General features: G+C 41.4%; 1 protein-coding gene across 2 annotated transcripts in view; it reads left to right on the forward strand.

The window, feature by feature from the left end:
• Positions 1-25,516, forward strand: part of LOC127577496 (partitioning defective 3 homolog B-like) — a 787,668-nt gene that overhangs the window by 587,308 nt on the left and 174,844 nt on the right. The window lies entirely within an intron of this gene.

Genomic DNA, 25,516 nt, shown 5'->3' on the forward strand with positions numbered 1-25,516 from the left:
TTTGGACAGGTACATGAATAGCAAAGGCCTAGAGGGTCATGGGCCAAACACAGACAAATGGGACTAGCTCAGCTGGACATCTTGGTCAGCATGGACAAGTACTGTATGACTCTAAATGGTGGAGTTGGTATGGTGGCGAACTTTTGCTTCTAATCCATGTGTAAACTGCTCCTTTCTTTCTCATCAAGTCTGTTATCTCCAGATGACTGAAATAAATTTGGGAGAAGCAGATTTATTTGATAGGGGAGGGCACTGGGGATAGAGGCATCTGATGCAGCGACAGCCCTCCACAGCTACTAACGGCAAAGCAAGCCTTGCTGTAGCAGAAGAGGCAATATTAAAGGAAGGCAGATTTACATTTATATAGCAGTTTTTCACAACATCCCAAAGTGCTTTACAGCTGCTGAAGTGCATTTAACATAATCAATATTGCAATATAGGAAAAATGGCAGCCAATTTGTGCAAAGTGAGATCCCGCAAACCATAGTCTTCTATTCATGGTTCTTGGATGAGGGCATTGCTGGTTAGGCCAAGGATTATTAACAATCATTGGTAGACTCTGAATCAAGTACCTTGTTAGAGCATTTTAAACAGTGGTCAACCAAACTGATGGGCGTGCAGGCTGATTTAGGTCAGATTGGTTAAGGATGGTGGCTCTCCTTCCCAAAGGGAGATTCATGGCTGTTGGGGTTTTCGCAAATTTTGTTAATTCACGGTCTTTAATACTGATTAATTTAATGACTTGAATTTCAATTCCCCAGCTGGGACTTGAACTCGTGTATCCAGATCATTTGTCCAAATCTCTGGTTACAAGACCAGTGTTTTAACCATTATGCTGCTGTTCGTCCCATGTAATAATGACCAGGCCATCTGTTTTTAATGATGTTGGCTGATGTATAAATATTGGTCAGGAAACTAAGGAGAACTCCCCTGCCGTACCAAATATTGCCTCGGGAAATTTTGTGTTCATCTGAAAGGGCAGAACAGACCCGTGGCTTAAAGCCTTGTCCAATAGGTGGATGAAACTCCTGACTGTGAAACACCTTAGTTCTGCTGTAATGTGCCTGTTTAGGTTATTTACTCAAGTCTATGAAACATGCTTGAATACTCACCTTCTGATTAAGAGAAGGGAGTGCTTCCATCTGAACCATGGCTGACAGGGGTGCAGGAGACTTAAAGGAACTTGTCTGGTTCTTAGCATGATGTAATTATATTCTTTAAAAGTTTTGCTGAAATAAACATATTACTCATAAGCCTTGGGTTGACTCATGTTTGACTACAAAATATTCTGGTGGTTTTTATGGGTGTGGCGCCCATAAACAAACTTAGTCCTGTTAGATCTAAAAAAGGTTTTTTCGTTCTGCTCAATTTCAAAGCTGGAATCTTGATTCTGAAGCTTCTGTTCTGGCCCAGGTTTCTATTTCACTCATTTTCCATTCACTCCCCACTCCGCCTCCTCTTCCTCCTGTTCATTATGACCTTGACTAAGTTGCTCCCAAGTGCAACAATTTTCGTCATTTCTTTGCTGTGCTCCAGATGTTGAAGCCCAGTAGCTTCAAAGTAGAATGCACTGCCCTACCCTAACAATGTCCTCACAACTTCAGTCATGCAAATATACATTTTATTCCAAAGCAATTGGTTGTGGCTTTCTCGAAGCCAGGCGTTTGAAGCTTGGCTACATTTCTTTGCACAAATTTCCCTTAAGTCATATTAAGAAAACGTCGATTTACCACAGTCATGTCCTGGTATTTAGTTCATCGGGAAATATTGCACTAAAACCTGTGGCTGAGCCTTTTCAACCACAATTAAAGTCCCAAACTTTAGTACTTACAATCTCCCTTTGAGATCCTGCACATTGTCTTAAGGAGAACATGGCTGGCTGCACATGCTCAGTCTCTCCATATCAGTTGCACAGCCAATTATAGTGATCAGATAAGGTTTCAAACTTCCGATAGCATATTCCTGGAGATTTCATCTACCGCTGTCCCCTTGCTTTCAATTATCAAACTCATGTCAAACAGCTCTTAGGGTTACAGAGTTATAGGGAGAGACAACACAGAAACAGGCCTTTTGGCCCATCGAGTCTGCACCAAACATTGGGCATCCATTTTTACACTAATCCTAGCTTAACCATTTTATCCTCCGCATTTTCTTATCAACTCCTGCAGATTTTGCCTACACAGTAGGGGCAATTTAGAGTGTCCAATTAACATACCAATCTGCATGTTTTTTGGGACGTGGGAGGACACCCACGTGGTCACAGGGAGAACATGCAAACTCCACACAGGCAGCAGCAGAGATCAAGATTGAACCCAGGTCGCTGGAGTTGTGAGGCACCAGCTCTTTTAGCTGCGCTGCTGTGCTGCCCTAAAAAACGAAGCATTTTATAACGTTTGAACAAACCAATTCAAAATTAAATGTATTATTTTTAGTACCTTTATGATTATTCTCCTGGATTAATTTTTAATTTCTCAAGACTGCAGGACTGAATTGATTGGTGTCACTTGCAGCAGAATCTGTAGACAATTAACTCCAGTTAAGCCTTGAAAAATGTAACTGGCAGACAAGTTTCAACAGATTAAGTGTAGTATGGAACTGATGTCCTTTATTTGGATATTCACCTACCTGTATTGGGGTTGTGGCATTTGGTCCTGCAGTAAGATGGAGAGTTTGCACGTTCTTGAACAACAGCTGTAACCTGTTACCATCAGATATTTGAGAAGGTTCTCTTGCCATCCCACTGTCCATCCAGACCCAATCCCTACTCTTCTTTGGGCTTCACCTCCTGCCATCCTCAATCCAGATTTGCCCTCCAACCTACATGAAGTAAGCCATAGGCCAAGGCACAGACAGTCAGTTATTGGAAATGTAAAACAAAAGGGAATGCTGGAAATGGCCAGAAGGTCAGGCAGTGTCCATGGGGACAGAAAAACTGAGTTAATGTTACAGGTGGATGACCCAAATGGGAAGCCAGTTATTTGTTCTCATTTTCCTCTCTCAACTTCCCTTATTCATCTATTAACTGGGCGGCTTCAGAAGCACTGTGTCACCGGTGCAACCTAGGTATCCCTTTGTTCTCTCCATCCCTCCACTTCTCTACATCTTAAAACACATTTGTTTCTCACTTTCTGATGAAAGGTCACATTAATTCCCTATCCCACTCTGACCTATCTGTCCATGGCCTCCTACACCAATCAAGTGTAAGCTTGAGGAATGGCACATCTTCGTCTTTCCGGGGCAATGTCACACTAAACAATTTCAGATAATTGACTTCCTCTGTTTGTATCAAAATTGGGCAGTCCTCTTGTAAGGATACCCATACATAATATTCACACAATTTTTCTCTCTCCACACTGTCTGATCTGCTGGGCGTTTCCAGCATTCTCTTTTTTGTTTCAGCCTCCATCAACAGCTCTGACTTGCATTTCACAGCTTTAACATCTCCCTTTGTTTTTCGCTCTAGCTCTTACTACCCTCGTTAATTTTTTACCAAGGCAGCTCCGTAAACATTGAGATAACTTGGATGGCCCCGGCCTCTCACTATCTGACAGCTTCCCTTTGTCCTAGCCAAGCCTTCCTCACCCTGTGCAACTGAAAACTAACTTGTTTTCTCACTTTCCCCTCTCTAATAAATGGTCTTTGATCTGAAAGATTAACTCTATTTCTCCTTCTGCAGTTGCTGCCCGACCTGCTGAGTGTTTCCAGCATTTTCTGTTTTTATTTCATCTTTCCAACAACTGCAGTTTTATGCAACAAACAACCTGCTGGAGGAGCTCGGCGGGTCGAGCAGCATGGCGGGTCGAGCAGCATCAGTGGGGGGAAAGGAACTGTCGACGTTTCAGATCGAAACCCTGCACTGTCCTGATGCATTGACAATTCCTCTCTCCACCACCCACCCCCCCCCCCCCCACACACACACAGATGCTGTTTGGGTACACACAAGAAAAACAGTTCCTTGGAACACCAATATTTTCTTCTCCTTGTCTACAAAATGCCTACAGGACAGGAATGAATTAGTTTTGGCTTTGACTGCAGATTAAAAAAAATTGCTGAACAATATACAAGTGGGTAAATGGGCTGTACTGCTAAAACAAATTTAATATTCACTATTATAGTTGAAAATCATAAAAAATGCATTTTGAGTGTTTTTTTGATTTTGTGTCATGTATCAAAAGAAGTCTGTGTCCTTGGGCTCAGGTCAGGTTTGAAATGGCTGTGTTTGAGTCAGATTTTAATATTTTGCCCCAGATTACTATTCCTGTTTATTTCATAATGAGCAGGAAGATTTGGTATGTGCATGTCTAAAAACTGCTAAACTAACTTACTACAGTGAATACAAAATTAAAAGACGCAATTTGAGAGCAATTTACACTCTGTTTATTTCAGTATTAGTGAAATGGAAATTCTGTGCATTGACAGTTAAGGGAGGAGTGCTTGGCTCACTGGGATTTGCAGGATTGAATAAGGCACTGTTTGACAAATTGGTGAGAATGTGGAATTTACTACCACATGGTACAATTAAGATGAATAGCATAGTTGCATTCAAGGAAAAGCTAAATAAGTATGTGAGGGAGTAAAGTATAAGGCTGTTTGCTAATAGATGGAAATGATAGGGTGGCACGGTGGCGTAGCGGTTAGTGCAACGCTATTACAGCGCCAGCGATCGGGGTTCGATTCCCGTCGCTGTCTGTAAGGAGTTTGTACATTCTCCCGCGTCTGAGTGTGTTTCCTCCGGGTGCTCCAGTTTCCTCCCACATTCCAAAGACGTACAGGTAGGTTAATATGGGTTTAAAATGGGCGGTGCGGACTCATTAGGCCGGAAGGGCTTGTTACCACGCTGTAAATAAAATTTAAATCCCTCAGCATTATTCTGAAGAGCAGGAGGCTTCTCCCTCTTGTCCAATACTGCCCCTTAAAATTCATTAAAACGTGAACCTGGTCTTTATAGCATTGTTGGGGACCTTGCTGTATGCAAGTTGGCTGCTACATTTCCTATAACTACAGAAGTGTTCAATAGACTGTAAAGTGTTTCTAATTGCTCTATGGTCACGTAACAAGCTGTAAGAATAGACATCCTTTCAGTCTGTGAATGGAGGTAGTCGCCATTGCTCATGCTTCCAGTCACATAAAGAGCTCTCCTGACGGGTGGTTTTTCCTTGCTGGGAGCAAAACTGTTCTTTGGAAAACTTGTTGCTGTAGCCTGTGGCATCGCCAACCTTCTACCATTATTAGACATTTCTAGGAATCTAATCTGCAGGCCTGGGAGAAACCCAGAAGGAAAATCAATGGAACATGTGTGGCCCAGTGGTGCAGAGGTTGGCACTGTTCCCTCACAACTCCAGAGACCTGGGTGCGACCCAGACCATGGGGACTGTCTGTGTGGAGATTGCATGTTTTCCCTGTGATCCGATTTCCTCCCATATGCCAAAGCCATGCTGGTTGGTAGGTTATTTGGCCTGGTAAATTGTCCCCAATGTGCATAGTTGAGTGGCAGGACAGTCAGATGGTGGTGGAGTTGAGGGATATTGATGGAGATGTGAGAGGAAAAATGGGATTGGTGTAAGATTTGGTGCTTAAGTGGTGAGTGTGGACACAGTGGGCCAAATGATCTGTTTCTGTCCTCTGTGAATCTACGTGCCTCCTTTTAAACTATGAACATTTTTGTTCTTTGGATTCTTGACTGTTACTCAGTGTGTTAATAAAGAATCTATATGCTTATTTCTTGGCATTGAAGGGGATATACCATAAGGATAAACATCATACATGACCATTGGTTGGAGGGTGGAGGTGTTTGGAGCTAGGAGATCATATATGGTGACAGCTCCAGGAATACGTCCATCCAGGTAAATGTGTTGAGCTAGGCCAGAGTATCTAAGCAGACATGTTTTATTTGGGGTCCTCTAATAAAAGGAATTGCCACCAACCACTCTGCCAACCTCTCCTTATAGATAATACTCTCCATTCCAGGCAACATCCTGGTAAATCTCTTCTGCACCCTCTCTAGAGCCTCCACATTCTTCCTGTCATGTGATGACCAAAACTACACACAGTACTCCAAATGTGGCCCAACCAAAGTGTAATGCAGTTGCAATGTGATTTCTTGACATTAGTACTTAATGCCCTGACCAATTGTTGTGTGAAATCGTTCTTTACTGTCTTAAGGATCAAGGACTCTGAACACAAGCTTTGTAGACCAAAAATAGTTTAATCACAAAGGCAAATGCGGGACAGAATGGATGGGAACAGACACACGCTCACTCACACACTCACTCACACACAGGATATCACGAACACGAGAGGGAAATCGCAACTGAGGTAAAATACACTCACATACCCACACACGGATACACACAAGCACACAATAACAATGTACAACTTCAGGATATAACACTTCAATGCCTGTCCCACACTAGCATTGGCCCTTAACGCTCCCCGAGTCTGAGTGAAACACTCCCTAACCATGTGGTGATCCAATGATCTCTGCAGCATTGTCTCACTACTCCTGGGGTCATCAAAAGAGGAAGGGCTAGGGGATGCAGCCCTTTTTATGGTGCTAGGAGGCTGGGTGGAGCCTCACTGTTGTGATTTAAACGAGCCAATGGTGTGGGAGTCAAAGACAAAGGTTCCTGCCACCGCCAATGGTCAGGCAGGTTCAGAGACAAAGGGTCTGGTCAGGCAAGTTCAGAGGCAAAAGGTACTCCCACACCTGAGGGGTGGGTGGAGCCGCACCTTGATTGACAGTAGTATCACTTCCGATCAGAGGAGCAATGCTGTCCTCCGGTCAGCGGCGGTCAGTGTTGTTACTGTCATGTGACAGCCATGTGGATTTCTCGCAGCAAGCATGCTGTACACCTTTACCACCTTATCCACTAGTGTTGCCACTTTCAGGGAGCTATAGACTTGCACCTCAAGATCCTTCTGTACATCAATGCTCCTAAGGGTCCTGCCATTTATTGTGTACTTTCCTCATTTGACCTCCCAAATGCAACAGCTCAATTAAACTGTTTGAACAAACTGCCTTTGAAATGTATCCCTCTTTCCCTGCTATTAATTTGAGTGCGCTGGAGAGAAGTAGTAGCATAAATTCACATTTTAGATTGTGTGGATTGTTGAAACCAGGACTGGTTTTTCAGTCATTTCTTAAAGTGGAAACCCTACGTTGCATTAGAGCCCTGCTTGTCATTTGCCTACACTGCCAGACTTCATGTGCTGCTCCTGAGATGGATTGAAATAGTGACCAGTGGTGGAATCTGATTGAGTAATAGCCTTTGAATGCAGATGGGAATGTCACTTCACATGAATGGATTACCTCTCCATGCAGACAACCAGCTGACAAAGTACAAAAACATTCCTTGCCTTTGGCTCTCAACCACTATAAGACAAAAGGAAATGCAAACGGGTTAGGTCTCACAAAATTAACTTAACCAAGCCCTCGGGACACTCAGTTGGAGCATCTGGGCAATTACGTGCCACTGCGGTAGGTCATTTATCAATCAGTTAGATATATTTAACCTTTTTTTGTAGCTGCGGAATATGGTTTAGACTCAACTCCACTGGTAACAGTAACAAAGCTTGTTTAACTCCTTCAGGCCTGCAGAAACACTTCCTTCTCCTTTGATCCAAATACTCATCACTGCCTCTAAGTGATGTTCTTCTTTTATTAACCCAAGGAGAAAGGGTCGAAAGACTATTTCACCAGGGTGGGCATCACATCCAAGTCTGCTCCTCTTCTCGATTGATGAGGGCGCAACATGCCTTTAATTGTAAAATCTCTGATGGCACTTGAGAGGTGCTTTACTGGACAAATGTCAACACCAAACCATGTAAGGATGCATTAGGACAGATGGCCAAAGGATTATTGATTTGTGTGGGTTTTAAGGAATGCCTTAAGGGAGGAAGGAGAAGTGGAAATGTGAAGGTTGCAACAAGGAACATGAAAAAGTAGAGGTCAGAGGTATGGGAGAGTTGATGGAAGCCAAGGAGAAGGCCTGCACTTTGTTTACATTTAGGTGGAAGCATTTTTGATTCCCAAATGTGATCTAATTAGCTCCAGTCTGAACTTAATCCCTTCCGTTTGTTCGCTACACTGTATTGTTTTATCTCTTGCTTTGTCAGTTCAATCTGTTGGTCTTTGAAAATCTACATACAATTGATTCATTTAATTTTCCAAAAGGGTTTTGACCATGTAACCAACCAAAAATGAGCAACATCTGTTTCAAATCTAGACAAATAAAATCACTTCAGATAATACAATTTACTCCTGTCTCTGTACAAAGTATACTGTCAATGTAATGGTATTAGCCAAATCATTCCAATGAAATTTATTATTTAATATTTAGTAGAACTGTGAGTCAAAGATTAGTGTTGGTGTTTTGTACTTTGTCCTTATTATTTATGCATCTTTTTATCTTTTGTTGAGGACAAATAATGTTAATTCTGCTTCTACTGTCTGTATGTGTTGGTCTCAAGCTGCCTATGACGAGAAATGTGAATTTGAACACTTCATTAGTTGAGCAGAATGGCTTAGAAATGTTTAATCACTTTCTTTGTGCTAGTACTGTCGTTATACTATATATAGTAATAATAGTTGGTTGAAACAGAAAGTAGGGGAGCTGTTTGTTGTTCTGGGCAAGGAGCCTTTCATGTCCACCTGAGTACATTGACAGAATATTAACCTGGGGCCTAATCAAATTGGCTGACAGCCTGCAGTTCCTCAGGGAATAAGTGAGGTAATAGAATTGATGGGATTGCTCTGAGAGCTGTCATAGAGTCGATGGGATGAATGGCCTCACTTTTCATTAGGAAATGTGAGAAATCACTGGATGTCAGCCAGTTCTGGCTAAGCCCACCTTGGGCTTGTGTATGTATTTGACCAAATGCAGAAGTCTGAGATGAGCTGGAGACCAGATGTAGGACACACCTGACCTCCTGCCCTGCAAATGAACTATCCATTGAATCCAGCACTGGAGCACTGACACACTGTGGAAAGGGGTAGGATGCAGTTAGAAGTGTTTAACACCATGGAGAACTGGTTATAAACAATAAAAGACAGGGAAGAAGTGCAGGTAAGAGTTTTAGTTATTTTAATTTTTTTTTAATTATTTGTTAGTGTTTTAATGTTTTTATATAATTTTTCACTTTAATTTTAATAACTTTTTATTTAATTACATCTATTTGAATAGTTATTTTTAACATCTCTGGCAGATGCACTTAAAAAGAGTTTGACAGCAGTGAGCTGTTAAAGGCAGTTAGGCAATAGGATATGGATCCTCAGGATAAGCTGCCCGTGACAAACTTGCCGCTTGAGTCCGCTCTGCTCACTGAATGTCTCTCAGATGTGGACGGTCAGCTTCTCTGGCCCTCTGCAAATGAGAAAAGTCCGGCCAAGCAGCCAGGCAAGGCACTTGGTCCAACATGATCTGGATTGTAATTGACATATAAAGGATAAATTGGTTTATTATTGTCACATGTACTGAGGCACAGTGAAAAGCTTTGTCTTGTATGTCATCCGTACAGATCATTTCATCATATTAGTACATAGAGGTAATACAAGGAGAAAAGCAATAACAATGCAGAATATAGTATTACAGGTACAGAGAAAGTGCAGGCAGACAATAAGGTGCAAGGCCATGATGAGGTAGATTGAGGTGAAGAGTCCATCTTATCGTATAAGAAGTCCATTCAAAAGCCTTATAACAGCGGGATAGAAGCTGTCCTTGTGCCTGGTGGTACGTGCTTTCAGGTCTTTGTATCTTCTGCCCAATGGCAGGGGGGAGAAAAGAGAGGTGCCACTTCTGACACTCCACCTATATTATAATTTGACTGTAACCCATGTTGTGCATTTCAGTTTCCATTGGACCTGAACTACAATCTTGGAAGTGTGGAACTGATGGAAAGCTATTTTCCTCCATGGTCCTTATGGAGACTTAACTCTAGTTTTTCTTTCCACATGCTGGGGGGAGTCAGCTGCCTCAACATAGCAAAGCTGAGAATTTAGAAAGAAGAAGTTTAGTAAATTGCCTCTCTGAAGAACCATACGCAATTCTTCATAAATTACCCTTCCCCAGCTACATAGAAATACAAATGGTCCCATCCCGCAGAACAAGTTGATACTCACCATGACCCAAAAAGGTGTGAAAGGCTCTGTATCTAAAGTTCTACTTCTTCAATGATCTGCAGAACCATGATAGAGTAACCTCTGTAGACAGCCAAGCAGTTTTTAGGCTGGGAGCCAGGAGTCACAGAGAGTTTCTGCTGGTGATTAGGGAAGATGCATCCACTGTACCCATTTTGCCAAGTTGAAGTTCTTTCTAAGTTTCTGTGCAAAGATATTACTATAACCCAGAACATGAAATAAATCTCTGATGAATCAGCAAAATCAAGCAGCATTATTGATTGTAATCAATTAGTGACTGGAACAGGGCACCCTGCGGCATCACAAAAAGAAGTAGGATTGCCAGGCAATGAGCCATTCTTCAATTGACTGATTTAATGCTCTTGGTCTTATGTTTTAATTGGCTTCAATTGACTGCTGGTCATTGCTGTCTTCAATTAACTGATTACTGCAGCAGAGCAGGACTTGGCTGTGTGGCTTCAATTGGCTGCTGGTCACAGCTCTTATGTACCAAGGGCAGGTCAGTTGACCAGATCAATTAAATGGTTATTTCACCAGATCAATTTACTAACTAAAGTAATATTGATGAATTAGTGTGAACACTGATGCTTGTGCACCTGTGTTTTTGGGCACAGTGATCACCATCAAACCTAAAAGGTGCAGTTGTTCAAAACTCATTATCCTGATCTGTGGCCAGGATCTCTTGTGTTGAAAAGACTTGAATCACCTGAGAATATGTATAAACTCCAGGGTACTATTTACAGCTCCCCATTGCCTCAATGCACACCTCAAATCCCCTGTGATGTTCTCACGAGGTCTGATGAGATGTGGGAGTGATTAAACAAAATAAAATCATGGTTTTAATGCTCTCTGTGCAGTTCAGTTGAGATTCATCATGCATATTGTTATAGTTCAAAAGAGATTCAGCACCCTGGATCTGGAGAAATTGCAGCTGAGTGCAAAACGGTGATGTATAAATGTAAGAGAGCTACCAGAGAGAAGTGAAGAATTTTGGAAGATTGAATAATAGGTTTGTGAGATTTGAACATACTAGGTTATATTGTGATTGATGTAGAAGTGTACAGAACAGGAGCAGGATATTTACCCTGTCATATCTATGTCGGTCCTTTGAAGAAGTTAGCCAAATCATCTCACTCCCTGCCTCTTTAACCATAGCCCTGAAAATTTTTCCTCTAAATTCTTATCCAGTTACCTTTCAAAAATTATCGTTGCATCATCTTGAACCATCCTTTCCAGCAATGTGTTTCATACCAATCACATTAATGATGGTGGCAAATGGTGAGGCTTGTAGAGTCTGTGTGCCGTCTGCACTTTCTCCCTGTGTTTGAGTGTCTGAGCATGCAAATTTCCTCCTATGTCCCAAATGCATGCAGATTGGAAGGTTAATTGGCCCCTAGTGTGTAGGTGAGTGGTAGAATCTGGGGGGAGTTGATGGGAATGTAGGGAAAACAAAGTGGGATTAGTGTAACTGAGTACTTTGATGGCATGAACTCAGTGGGTTGAAGGGCCTATTTTCATGCTATATGAGCCTATAACTTAAAAAAAAGGCTTGCTATATTTTGGAGAGGAAGGTGATGGAGGGATAGGGAGGCATATTAGACAGGGTTAATCAAGTGTGAAGAGACCACATGGGGATAAACACTGGCAAAGGTTGGGCCGAAAGGCTTTTCTCTTGGTTGTTGATTCTATTGCAAACTCTTGACATTTTTGTAATCTCTACTTTGTGTTTGACAACACATTGTTTCTGGGGAATTATTGCCTGAAGACTTCAGTTAATTGCAACACTGGTGTGGCAGGGATGGATCCAGATGGAAAGCATTGGTAAAAGTTCTGTTGGTGTTGTAGTGAGCCACATAGATCACATTTGATCTGTGATCTTAAACTTAGCCAAAGGCAGTTGCGATTGCTGAATGTGGAACAGTTGAAGCAATCCTTGGACAGTTGTTACGTAACCCAAGTAAAAGTCTTATTTCTTGAAATCCACCTACATGGCAGGTGGTGTGAATGAAAATATTGAACCACTGAAAACTGATGTGGGGAATCAAGAGATAAAGAAGTGTAATAAAAACCCGGAACTAGGAGAGGATCTAACCTGGGTTAGATATCAGATCTCAGGAACTAGCATAGAAATAGCCACAAAGTATGAAAGTTGGATATAATTGGAGAGAGTTTGATGCTCTTAAAATAGACAACAGTTCCAAACAACCTGCACCAGATGTCTCAGTGGAAATGGGACCTAACTTTGATGAGACTGACACGTGACAAATGTGAGAGACTCCAGAAGTCTGATTATTAAACTTGATTATTAAATAGGTTTCAGGGACACAGCTTTAGACAAAAAGCATGTATGTTTTAAAACTGAAAGAGGACGTAAGAGTTAGTGGGAACAAGGACAGCAAAAGCATGGGAACACGACCACCTGGAAGTTTCCTCCAAGCCACACACCATCCTGACTTGGACATATATCGCTGTGCCTTCACTGTCGCTGGGTCAAAATCCTGGAACTCCCTCCCTAACAGCATTATGGGTATACCCACACCTCAAGAACCCACCTTCTCAAGGACAACTAGGGATGAGCAATTAAATGCTGACTCAGCCTGTGAAGCCCACATCCCTTGAATGAATATAAGAAAAAATATAGTGTGAAAGGACATACATTTAGTAAAAAAAAATTTCAGATTGAAAGCAAAAAGACAAATAAGGTGTGGGGCTGCACTGAGCAATGGCTAAATATGCCTTTTTCAGATGGACCTTGCAATAAATAGTGAGCATAAATCAAAAGAGAGAAAATATTGATTCTGTATAATGCAGTTCTAAGCTACTGCTTTCCTGCCCCAACTCACCCCAAATGTAGGAGAGTATTTTCATTTTTGGCCACTTGAAAGTAGCAAAAGCAATTTGTAATGATTTTATCATGGAAAAAATATTTCCAAGGAACTTCACAAGCATTATCAGAGCTTGACACTGGACCACATGAGGAGACATTAGGCAAGATGTGTAAAAGCTTGGCCAAAATGTTAGGATTTAATGAGCATATATAAAGGAGAAAAGAGAAGAAGGCAGGTGGGTTGAGGAGGAAATTGCTGAGCTTATGATCTTCTTGTCAATAATACAGCATTTAAAATTGTATTACTCAAGAGGTCAGAACTGGAGAAACATGAAAATCTTGGAATGATTGTGAAGACTGTAAGTGATGACAAATATTGAGAAGAATGAAATTACAGCATTTTATATGTAAGAATTTTTAAATTTTGGCATTGCTTTATTGGGTATCATTATAGATCGGCAAGCACTGTGATGATGTGTAAACAGAACTTGCTGTGAAGAGGATTTTATGTGACCATAAACTTAGAGAGTAGCCTGTTATGTGTGCTGAATTGTCAGATCTAGGGCTAACAAAAGAATGTAGGAGGTTCCAGCAGCATATGAGCTGGGGCAGTAGTGGAATTTGGCAGTGTTGAGGTCGAAATAATGGTCTTTGTGCTGGTGCAGGTATTTGGTCAGAAATTCAAATAAAACAGCAATGTTGTGAATAAAAATCAAAACACAAAATACTGGAAATAGTCAGCAGGTAAGACAGCATCCATGGAGGAGGAAGCAGAATTAGAGTTTCAGGTTAATGCACTTCAAATAATTGTCATGGAAATGGATAGAGTCGGTGACCAATGAATGGAGTTTGTGTCAGTCTTCCAAGTATTTATGCTGGTGTTGAGATAGAACTGGATGCCATCTATGTATATTTGAAAATGGAAGCTGTGTTTTTAAATGATACCAAAGATGGTTCTGGACTGAGAGTACAAATTTCAGTATGACAAGTTGTGAAATTAAGGCCTATAATTCTGCCATTTCTCAACTGGTACCAGAAAATATGACTATGAAAGTTGATTGACCGAGGAGAAGGAATGAACTATCCTTCAGTGCAAGGAACCTGCCATCCCTACATGTGAAAATACTCCCTACCAAATGGTGGCCTCGTAATGCCTTATAAAATGCAAAGCAAGCAGATTGGTTTTAGAAACCATCTGATTGAAGCAAGAAGGTGGCCCACCATCTTGGTGCAAATGCCCAAATCTTAAGAACAAATGAAACAAATATTCCTGCTCTTTAAGGGATTTAGAAGCAACCATTAAAATGACTTGGGAACAAGAATTTTATATTACATTTTTTAAGAAAGTTAGCTTATTTTGAAAAGAGGACATTTTGAGATAGAATTATAACTATGAACAGAATAGACAAACTTAAGGCAAACTGCTAATGGCATTGAACAGTTGACGTACTGGATCCTACCTATTTGTAAACTAGGATACTAAGACTAAGGAAGATCCTTTTCGTGCAAGGAGTAATAGAATCCAACAATTGTTATCTAAGTTCAATTGAAACAAACAACATTTCTGAAATAGAGCAATGAAAACAGTCCTGTATGAAAAGTGAAAAGTTCTAGGTACCTTAGGAATGAAAGCTTTGTTTCCAATAAAGAACTTCCTTTCATAATCTTTGCATTGCAAAGGCATCAAGTTGTATAGCAATTTGAATAAGCCAACAGCACTGGAATGCAACTTCCTGCTTTATTTTCCACAGAATTCAGGAGAATCCTGCAAGGATAACGCTGTTGCTTCACAGCTCCAGCAACGCAAGTTGAATCCTGACCGCCATCTATGTGGAATTTGCATGTTCTCCCCATGTCTATATGGGTTTTCCCAGGTGCTTTGGTTTCCTCCTATACTCCAAAGATGTGCTGATTAATAGGTTAATTAGCCACTGTAGATTACCCCGACTGTAGGTGATTGGTAAAAAAATCAGGAAGGAATCATACAGCACAGTAACAGGCCTTTGGCCCACCTTGTCCATACCGACCATCAAATACCCATCTATACCAATCCCATTTACCAGCACTTGGTCTGTAGTCTTCCGTGTATTGGTGATTGAACTGCTCATCCAGACACTTCTTAAATGTCATTAAAAAACCTGCTGCCACCACTTTCTCAGGCAGATCATAGGGCATGTATGAGAGGATATAGGACGTGGTTCATGTTTTCCACAATGTTGCAGTGAACCTTTATTGTCGGAGGGCATTGTGGTGCCCATGGATGTCAATGCACGCCCAATCCTCCTGCATGCTTTGGTGAATGAGTTGACAATGCTTTGCGCCACATGGCCCTCTGACAATGAAGGTTCACAATGAGATTCTGGTAACATAAACACTTCCCACATTTTAGGAGTCATCCCTCAGCAAACGTAGTTGTCGATGATGAAATTCACCACTTCCTTCAATGCACCAGGAAAACCTTTGAATGATTGGAGAAAAGGATCTTTAAAGATCAAGGCCATAGATCTGGCGCAGAACTCCTGGTGTACTAGGCAGTCTTTGCATTTGATTCTGAGACCTAGACTTCCTATAGCAACAGCTCCTTAAGACACTGAAAAAGACCACCAGTGCTGTCTCCACAAAAGTCATCTAAATTCACAAGAAGGATAAGTCAACACCATCTTCTCCCAGGCCAACATCCTCAGTTGTGAGGACTAGGTTATTCCTAGTCAGCTACATTGGGCAGGCTGCATTGTTTGCATGCCCGACACCAGACTCCCAAAACAGACGCCACATTGCAAGCTCCATCATGGGAGGAGATTACCAGGTGGAAAGACAAAATGATACAAGGATATACTCAAAGCTTTCTTGAAGACATGCAACATCCTCACTGTCTCCCGAGAACCTTTCGCCCATGCCTACTCAAAGTGGAGAAGGAGCATTTGGGATGCTGTCGAGAATCTCAAGGCCATGCGTTGGAAGAATGCAGAAACCCTGTGTAAGCAGTGGAAGTAGCAGACCACCTCAAAAAATCAACCCATCTTCCTGCGCTGGCAGCCACCTCCTGCTCCATATGTGGAGGAGCCAGTGGTTCCCACATTGGGTTCTTCAGTCAACCTAGAACCCACAAAAGCTGAGTGAAAGCAAGTGATCCCGTGGAATTGCCAAAGAAGAAATTGTTCCTGGAAAATAAGTGGGGGGAATGGGATTCCATGAGGCCCAATGGGCTGAATGGCCTCCTCCTTTGTCACAAGAGAATATATAAAATATGGAAATATGAGCCTGTGTCCTTGCACTCTGACTGTATCTTAATTGACAGGAAATAGGCATGACCTATTCACTAAGAGTGGGTTACACCTAAACTCCAAAGGGTCCAATATCCTGGCAGGAATGTTTATTTTAGCTGTTGCGGAGGGTTTAAACTAATCTGGCAGGGGGATGGAAACCAGCATGTTAGGATACAAGATGTTAGGGTAAGGGAGGAGGTTTATAGAAACAAGTCCAAGACAGTGTGCAGTGAGGATGGTAAGAAGGACAGGCAGGTGAAAAGTCAGGATAATTTGCTGAACCATAGAAGTACAACAAAATCAGTAGCAGATACTGAACTAAATGTGCTATATTTAAATGCACGTAGCATTAGGAATAAAGTGGATGACCTAGTGGCACAACTACAGATTAATAAATACGACATTGTGGCAAACACCGAGTCATGGCTTTATGATGGATGTGATTGGGAACTAAATGTCCAGGGGTACAAAGTGTATAGGAAGGATAGGCAGGTAGGCAGAGGGGGTGGTGTGGCCATTATGGTTAGGAATGTTATAACATCAATAGAAAGGAAGGACATTGGGTCAGAAGAGGTGGAATCCTTATGGGTGGAGCTAAGAAATAGCAAGGGTAAAAGGACAATAGTAGCAGTTATATATAGGCCCCGTAATAGCAGTCAGGATGTGGACTATAAGTTGCAGTTAGAAATAGAAAAAGTGTGTCAGAGTGACAACGTTAAGATAACTATGGGGGATTTTAACATGAAGGTGGACTGGGAAATCCAGCAAGGCAGTAGATCTCAGGAGAGTGAGTTTGTGGAATGTCTACGGGACAGCTTTTTGGAGCAACTTGTTGATGAGCCCACCAGGGGATCAGCTGTTTTGGATTGGGTGCTGTGTAACGAACCGGAGGTGATTAGGGAACTAAAGGTAAAGGAACCATTAGGAACTAGTGATCACAATATGATTGAATTCAGTTTCAAATTTGAGAAGGAGAAGCTGATAACTGGTGTATCGATATTTTAGTGGAACAAAGGAAATTACAGTGGCATGAGAGAGGAGCTGGCCCAAATTGATTAGAAGAGTAAGCTAGCTGGAGGGATGGCAGAGCAGAAATGGATGGAATTTCTACAAGAAATAAGGAAAATGCAGGATAGATATATTCCAAGAAAAAAGGCTTTGAATGGAAAAGGGGTACAAATGTGGATAATGAGAGAGGTGAAGGCTAAAATAAAAGCAAGAGGGAGGGCATACAAGGAAGCAAAAATTAGTGGGAAAACAGAAGACTGGGAAACTTTTAAAAACCTGCAGAAAGAAACTAAGAAGGTCATTAGGAAAGAAAGGATGAATTATGAAAGAAAGTTGGCAGATAACATTCAAAAGGATACTAAGAGTTTTTTTAAATATATAAGGAATAAAAGAGAGACACGGGTTGATATAGGACCAATTGATAACGGTGCGGGAGAGATTATAATGGATGATAAAGAGATGGCAGAGGAACTAAATGAGTATTTTGCATTGGTCTTCACTGTGGAGGACATCAGCAATATACCAGATAGTCAGGGGTCTCAAGGAATGGAACTGAGTTCAGTTAAGATTAGTAGAGAGAAGGTGCTAGGAAAGCTAAATGGAGTAAAGACTGATAAGTCTTCCGGACCAGATGAGGTGCATCCCCGGGTTCGGAAGGAGGTGGCTTTAGAGATCGCAGAGGCACTGGTGATAATTTTCCAGGAATTGATAGACTCCGGCATGGTTCTGGAGGACTGGAGGGTCGCAAATGTAGTTCTGTTGTATTAGAAAGGTGGGAGGCAGCATAAAGGAAATTACAGACCTATTAGTTTGACATTGGTGGTGGGAAAGTTATTAGAATCGATCCTCAAGGATGAGGTTATGGAATACCTAGAGGTGCAAGGCAAGATAGGTCCAAGCCAACATGGTTTCGTGAAGGGAAGATCCTGCCTGACCAACCTATTGGAGTTTTTTGAGGAAATCTCAGGTAGGGTGGATGAGGGAGAAGCTGTGGATGTTGTGTATTTAGACTTTCAAAAGGCCTTCAACAAGGTGCTGCACAGGAGACTGATTAATAAGATGAGAGGTCATGGAATTACAGGTAGGATAACAGAATGGGTGGAGCATTGGTTGGTTGGCAGAAAGCAAAGGGTGGGAATAAAAGGATCCTGTTCTGGTTGACTAGTGGTGTTCCGCAGGGGTCGGTGTTGGGGCTGCTTCTTTTTACTCTGTACATTAACGATTTGGATGATGGAGTAAATGGTTTTGTGGCTAAGTTTGCAGATAACACCAAGATAGGTGGAGGAGTAGGGAGTATTGAGGAGACAGGAAGGTTACAGAGAGACCTAGATAGTTTAGGAGAATGGGCAAGGAAATGGCAGATGAGATTCAATGTTGAGAAATGTGCAGTTGTGCACTTTGGAAACAGAAATAAACGGGCAGATTATTATCTAGAAGGGGAGAAAATTCAAAGTACAGAAGTACAAAGGGACTTGGGGGTACTCGTGCAGGCTACCCTAAAGGTTAACCACCAGGTCGGATCGTTGGTAAGGAAAGCGAATGCTATGTTGGCATTCATTTCGAGAGGTATAGTGTATAAAAGTAAGGAAGTGTTGATGAGGCTCTACAGGGCACTAGTGAGGCCTCATTTGGAATACTGTGCACAGTTTTGGGCCCCACATCTTAGGAAGGATGTGCTGATTTTGGAGAGGGTTCAGAGGAGATTTACGAGGATGATTCCCGGAATGAAAGGGCTTACAAATGATGAGTGTTTGTCGGCTCTTGGACTGTACTCACTGGAGTATAGGAGAATGAGAGGGGACCTCATAGAAACATTTAAAATGTTGAAAGGACTGGACAGAGTAGATGTGGCCAAGCTGTTTCCCTTGGTGGATGAGTCCAGGACCAGAGGGCACAACCTTAGAATTAGAGGGTACAGGTTTAAAACAGAGATGAGGAGAAATTTCTTTAGCCAGAGGGTGGTGAATTTATAGAATTCCTTGCCACGTACAGCAGTGGAGGCCAGATCATTGGAGATGTTTAAGGAGGAGATAGATAGATATCTAACTAGTCAAGGTATCAAGGGATATGGGGATAAGGCCGGAAATTGGAGTTAGAATTTTTTTTCTGCTCATGGAGCAGACTCCCCCCCCCCCCCCCCCCACATTTCTCACTTTTTTTCTTTTTCCTTTTTTTTCTTTTTCCCCTTTTCTTTGGAACAGACTCGATGGGCTGAATGGCCTACTTCTGCTCCCTTGCCTTGTGATCTTGTGAGCTTGTGAAATCTGGAGACTACATGTATAATTTGTGTGGAACATGCCAAGGAAAGAAAAGAACAAGAGACTTGCATTTCGGCTTTCACAACTTAAGAACATACTAAAACTATTTTATCATTTTTGAAGTGTAATGTAGGAGAAATGGCTCCCAACCTCTACAGCACAAATTTCCACAAACGTACTGTGACCCCACTCTTCTTCAAGTGGTTCCATCTTTTATGTTAATTTGAGAGAGCAGATGGAATTTTAGTCTTCAGTGCTTTATCAAAAGACAGTGCATGTGACAGTGCTGCACACCTTCAGTAGGGCACTGGTGGTATAAATATGGATTCCATCCTTGAATCTCTAGAGCAGGAATTAGACTTTTAACCTTCTGAGTCAGATCTAAGAACATTATCCACTACCAACAGCTGGCTTGAAAATTGATGCAATGGAGGCTGGGCTTTTGAGATGTGATCCCTCCTTTAAACTGCAGCTACATTAAGAAATAAACAGTCTGGGAGTTCTCCATGCTGGGCACCCACAGAAGAAAACAAAAGATAAGTCTTAAATTCCACAGCCACCAGCAGTGTACTTTTTCAACTCAATTTGCATTTTAAGGTGAAAGAGTAGGTTGAAGGTGGGGGGAGTGAGGGAATGGTGGTACAATTGATCATGCGATTCAAAAAGATTGGAAAAGTAACAAGTAACTTGAGATAAAGTTTTATGATCTCTGACAGATTGCCGTTAAAATGCTCAAATCATTCATGCCCCAAATCACAAAATCACTTCTGCACTGCCTAACCGTTCCTGGGGTACAAAGTTCCATGTTAGACAACTTATGGAACACCATTTGAGATATTAATTGTCATTATTTAAGATGACTAATGCCAATATCATTTTTAAAACTAAGGAAATAAAGATTTAAATTGAGACCAGGAGTTATATTTTAAAAGAAGGAAGCCTGATGTTTTTCTTTCAGTAATGTTTAGGCTAGTGTATGTTTGCCAATTTAGGTAGAATGTGTTTCTGATGCTTTAGTTATAGGATAGATGCAGGGATAGTGTATCTGCTGCCTGGAGCATTGAAAACCAGGAGTCACAGTCAAATTTCTTCACCTATAGGCTAGTGAATCTTTGGAATTCTCCACCTGAGAAGGCTGTGGAGGCTCAGTCACTGAGCATGTTCAACATAGGGATTGACAGATATTTAGATAGAACATCGGACATAGAATAGTACAGCACAGGAAAAGGCCCTTTGGCCCAAGATGTTATGCTGAATTAATTAAGCTAATGATGCCTAATTGTAATAATCCCTTCTGCCTGCACAAGGTCCATATCCCTCCATTCTCTGTATATTCATGTCCCTACCTAAGAACCTCTTAAACACCTCTATCGTATCTGCTTCCACCACCACCCCTGACAGCGCATTCCAGGCACCCACCACACTTTCTGTGTAAAAAATACTTGCCCCGAACATCTCCTTTGAACTTTCCCCCTCTCACCTTAAATGCATGCCCTCTAGTATTAGACATTTTGACCCTGGGGAAAAAGATACCTGTTGTCTATCTATGCCCCCCTAATTTTATAGATTTCTATCAGGTCTCCCCTCAGCCTCTGTCGCTCCAGAGAAAACAACCCTAGTTTATCCAATCCTTATAGCACATGTCCCAGGCACTATCCACGAAAGCCTTTTCTGCTCCCTCTCCAAAGCCTCCACATCCTTCCTATTATGGGGTGACCAGAAATGAATGCAATACTCCAGATGCAGCCTAACCAGAGTTTTATAAAGCTGCAACATAACTTCCTGACTCCTGAAGTCAATGCCTCGACTAATAAAGGAAAGCATGCCATACCCTGCCTTTACCACCCTATCAGCTTGTGCAGCCATTTTCAGGAAGTTAAGGCAACTAAGGGGTATAGAGTTAATGCAGGAAGTGGCACTGAGGTAAAAGGTCTGCCATGGTCTTATTGAATAGCAGAGTGGACAGGAGGAGCTGAATGGCCTGCTTTAGCTTATTTTTCTTTTGTTTTATTACATTCAACACTCCCTTCAGTTACCTCACAAACACATTCCTCAGTTAATGTGCCCATCTAATTGGTTGCCTTTCCACACCAATACGAAAGTCAACCAATTCATCGTCTTCATTTGGATCTTTCTTGACTGTCAATGAAGATGTGTTTTTCTTTCCCAACTCCAACGTTTCTATAACTAACAAAAGTGTTGGAAGATTTTTTTTTAGAAAGCACTAACATGTTTTCTCCTGGGTTATCCCCAGTAGTGCCCTGAAGATTAATCTTCAGCACTAGACTCTGAAGGACCTAAGGCTTGGGGACCTTCATCTTGAGTAAGCGTGCATCTCTTTCACTTTGGTAATAATGCAGGGAGACATGTGCTGGTTAATGCGTTTCTTTCTGAAATCACTAGCCATTTCTGTAATGCATTAGGCGTGGACTTAAAGTCGAAGGAGTGCTACTAATCATTCAGGATGGTGAAGTGGACAAATTACTCTGAAATGCAGCACATCTCTGTCTGGAGTGCCTTTTACAGATTTATCATGGTTAATTTAAGAGAGATGGAGAGTGTGATCCTTCATCTGACACTGCGGACTGAGCCACATTTCTGTGTCTGAAGTGGCTTTCTATACTCCTGAGTAACCTTGTCATTTGGTTCCCATCAAGGCAATTAAGTAGCCTCCCTGGAAGGAAAAAAAGCATCGCCTCAACTTCTCAAGACGCTGGATTTTTTTTTGCTGCCTAGCAACGTGCTTATCAACGCAAAAGTAAACTTCACTAAATTTAAAGAATACAGCTCTGCTTGTAACAGGAAATGAAAGGCTGCATTAACTAAGGATGAATTACTTAGGAACCTTATTAAAGCTTACAACTAAGTAAGATATTTCCTTTATTCAGTTGCTGCTTATATTCAACACTGATATTCATAGATTTTTGGTTATTAAAGAAATCAAGAAACATGGGGGTAGTGCAGGAAGATGGAATTGAGATAGAAGATTACCTGTGATATTAAATGACAGTGCAGGCTGAGGAACTGTCTGGCATTCTCCTGCTGTTTAAGATATCTCTTCAATTAGGTTTGGTTTAACCCCTTATGACATATATTACAATCTTATTTCAAAAACTGGGATCTTGACAGCTACTGTGGCCATTGCTAAAGAAGAGACATAGCATGTGTAACCATTATTAAATGAGAGATGTAACGTGTACTATATGTAATAATGGTTAGGAACAAATGCAGCTGTTTTACACCACTTTAAGAATTGTATCATGCAGTCATCTATACTATTCAGGATGCTCGTGTATTTCTTGATATAGTGGCAAGTACATTGAACTTGTAAAACACTGGCTTCCGTGATTACAGGAACCTCAGAGGATAGTCAAGATCAATCATTCACTTGGCCCGAATGGCTGAAGGTGGTTGGTTTGTCCAGTCAGATGCTGAGCTCCAGTATTGTCGAGGATCTCTCAATTTCTATTTCATTCTCTTGAAAACTGGAAAACAGTCAATAATTCGAAATGGCAACGGAGAGGATTCATTGTGGATTTCTTCCAGAAGCAGAAAGACTTTGGAGCTTTCTCCATGTAACCTTGTTCCCATAGCATAGATGATTGCATGATACAATTCTTAAAGTGGTACAAAACAATTATATCTGTTCATAGCCAATATTAGAAAGAAAACACACATTACATCTCTCCATCAATAATGAAAGACCAAAAGTAAACAAAACATCCCCTGTCCATTCTTCATGTGGTTTATCTTGGCACAAAGTCTTCCAGATTTGGTCCTATCTGAATGCTGTTCTTCCAAGGCTGTTGTGTTCTTACTCTTCAAAATTAGTGGTGCACCCTCTGCTATCTCCACATCTGCTTCTGTTCAGCAAGCATCTTCAGTAGTATTCCTAGGATGGTGCCTGTTCTGTACCTTAAGCAGTCCCATCTACTCCACTGTACCATTTCCAAATTTAAGTGTGGCATCTTCTAGCCTCCTACAACAAAATCCTCAACGTAACTCTTGATTCTTTTGGGTTCACTGCCTTCAGGAAACATCTCACAGCAAGCTTGTATGTAGTCTTGAACATAAGCTGCACAAGACCCATTGCCTTCAACTGCAATCTCTTATCTGCTGCTTCTGAGTCAGGAGAAAATGTCACAGGTCGCCCACGCACCAATATCTTGGCATAAGTACGTCTTGTGAATGTACCTTTCACAGAACTGACTTCCTTTTGACGCCGGGTACACTGTATTCAGTTGTTGCTCTGACCCCATCTCTCATAGCATGGCTTACGTCATCACTTAATGGACTTTTGACGCCCCCTCCATTGTGCACTACTTGTATAAATTATTTCCCACTCTACACCCCACATACTTTTTTTTCTCATTCACTGGGCATTTTCTCATGTTGCTGTTCACAGTACTTACATCATCTAACCCACCTTGGCTGTACACCCCTTATTCTATTGTCAGCTTAAACTTCCTGCAGTTAGCGCTCCAATGTTTCTTTGCTGGCTTTGTATGGTTGTGTGCACCTTATATTTGCCTTCCTTCAGGCTGCACTCCTGGATTCCACAAATAATCTGATTTTTGATAAGCATATAATTCAACTCTGCTAAACTGCAATTATCTGCTAAACAACCTTAGCCCTAATATATAGAAAAAATGTACCTACAGATGCTGTCTGCTTCTGGGTCCGTTTCTAGGTGGGTTGCAATTGGTTTGTCATGTATCTAATATGTTCTTCAGGGTCTCTTTTGTGGCTGTATGGTATAGTACAGTTCTCTCATCTGTGACAAATGAGATACAATAACATCTTTATTTTCATCTGCTCTGGTTTATTTGCCATAGCCAGCTCAATATCCAATGCAAATCCTTCCTTCCACTCTCCCCATTCTATAGACAAGTTATTTTCCTGGAAATCCAGCAACTCAGGGAGTTTTATTTCCTTCATGTATTAACTCAATTGAATCTCCCATCTTATTGTTTCTTGGCGCAAGTTCATCTGCAGTCTCTGTTGGGAGGGATCACACCCAGGATTCAGCATTGTAATTCAGGCACACCAAGTTGGAGGTTCATTACTTCATCTTGTATCATTTCTGACACAGTGTATCTTTCTCTTTTATTTTCGAAGCTATTGGAATATAGTTGGCATTTCAATAAGAACAAGAGTATTTTGTTACATAAGAAGAAAGCTTATAGTCAGAAAGCATTCTTACTGCTCCTGTCTTCTACAGAGGCATTATAACCACAATAGTGAGAACAATTTGGTCACACGATGCAATTCTTCAAGTGGTATAAAACCTCTGATTGTTCATAATCAACATTACAGTTGACACGTTATGTTTATGTAAGCTCCTCCTTCCATTAGCTGTTTAATTGTCTGCCATCATTCATAGCTAGATGTGGCAGGACTTCTGAGCTTTGATCCATTGCTTATGGAATTACTTTGTTCGTGCTGTTTTTGTAGTTCAGCTTCACCAAGTTGGCACCTCACAGGTACACTTGATTTTGCATCTTGGCATGTCTTTTTACACTCCTCATTGAACTGGTGTAGGTGATGATCATGATAGAGTAAGGGATGTATCAGGCCGGCTGTGAGGTTAGAAAATTGTAGTGGAATATAATTCTGCTACTGCACTAGCCGTACACTACTTTGTGGATCTATTCTGAACCTGTCTCATTTTTTACATTAGCAGTTTCACAGAAGTGTGTCCAAAGTTTGATTTAAAAAGTTACTCCCTGTTACCTGGATAATCCAGTCATTCAAGTCCCAGTTTTACCTCTCATCCAACATGTAAAATAGTTTATCGATTTATTAAAGCAGTATTAGAATAAAACCAGAAAATGCTGGAGATACTCAGAAGGTTGAATAGCATCTGTGGACAGAGAAACAGAGTCAGCACTGCAGGTCAATAACCTTTCCTCAGAACTCTTTATTGCAGCTTGCTGTATACAAATTGAATGTTATACTTCCTACATTATGGCACTAACTAAATTTTCAAAAGTGGCCATAAAGTGCTTTGGGATATCCTGTG

This window comes from Pristis pectinata, chromosome 1 (genome assembly GCF_009764475.1).
Source record: "Pristis pectinata isolate sPriPec2 chromosome 1, sPriPec2.1.pri, whole genome shotgun sequence".
Lineage (NCBI taxonomy): Eukaryota > Metazoa > Chordata > Chondrichthyes > Rhinopristiformes > Pristidae > Pristis > Pristis pectinata.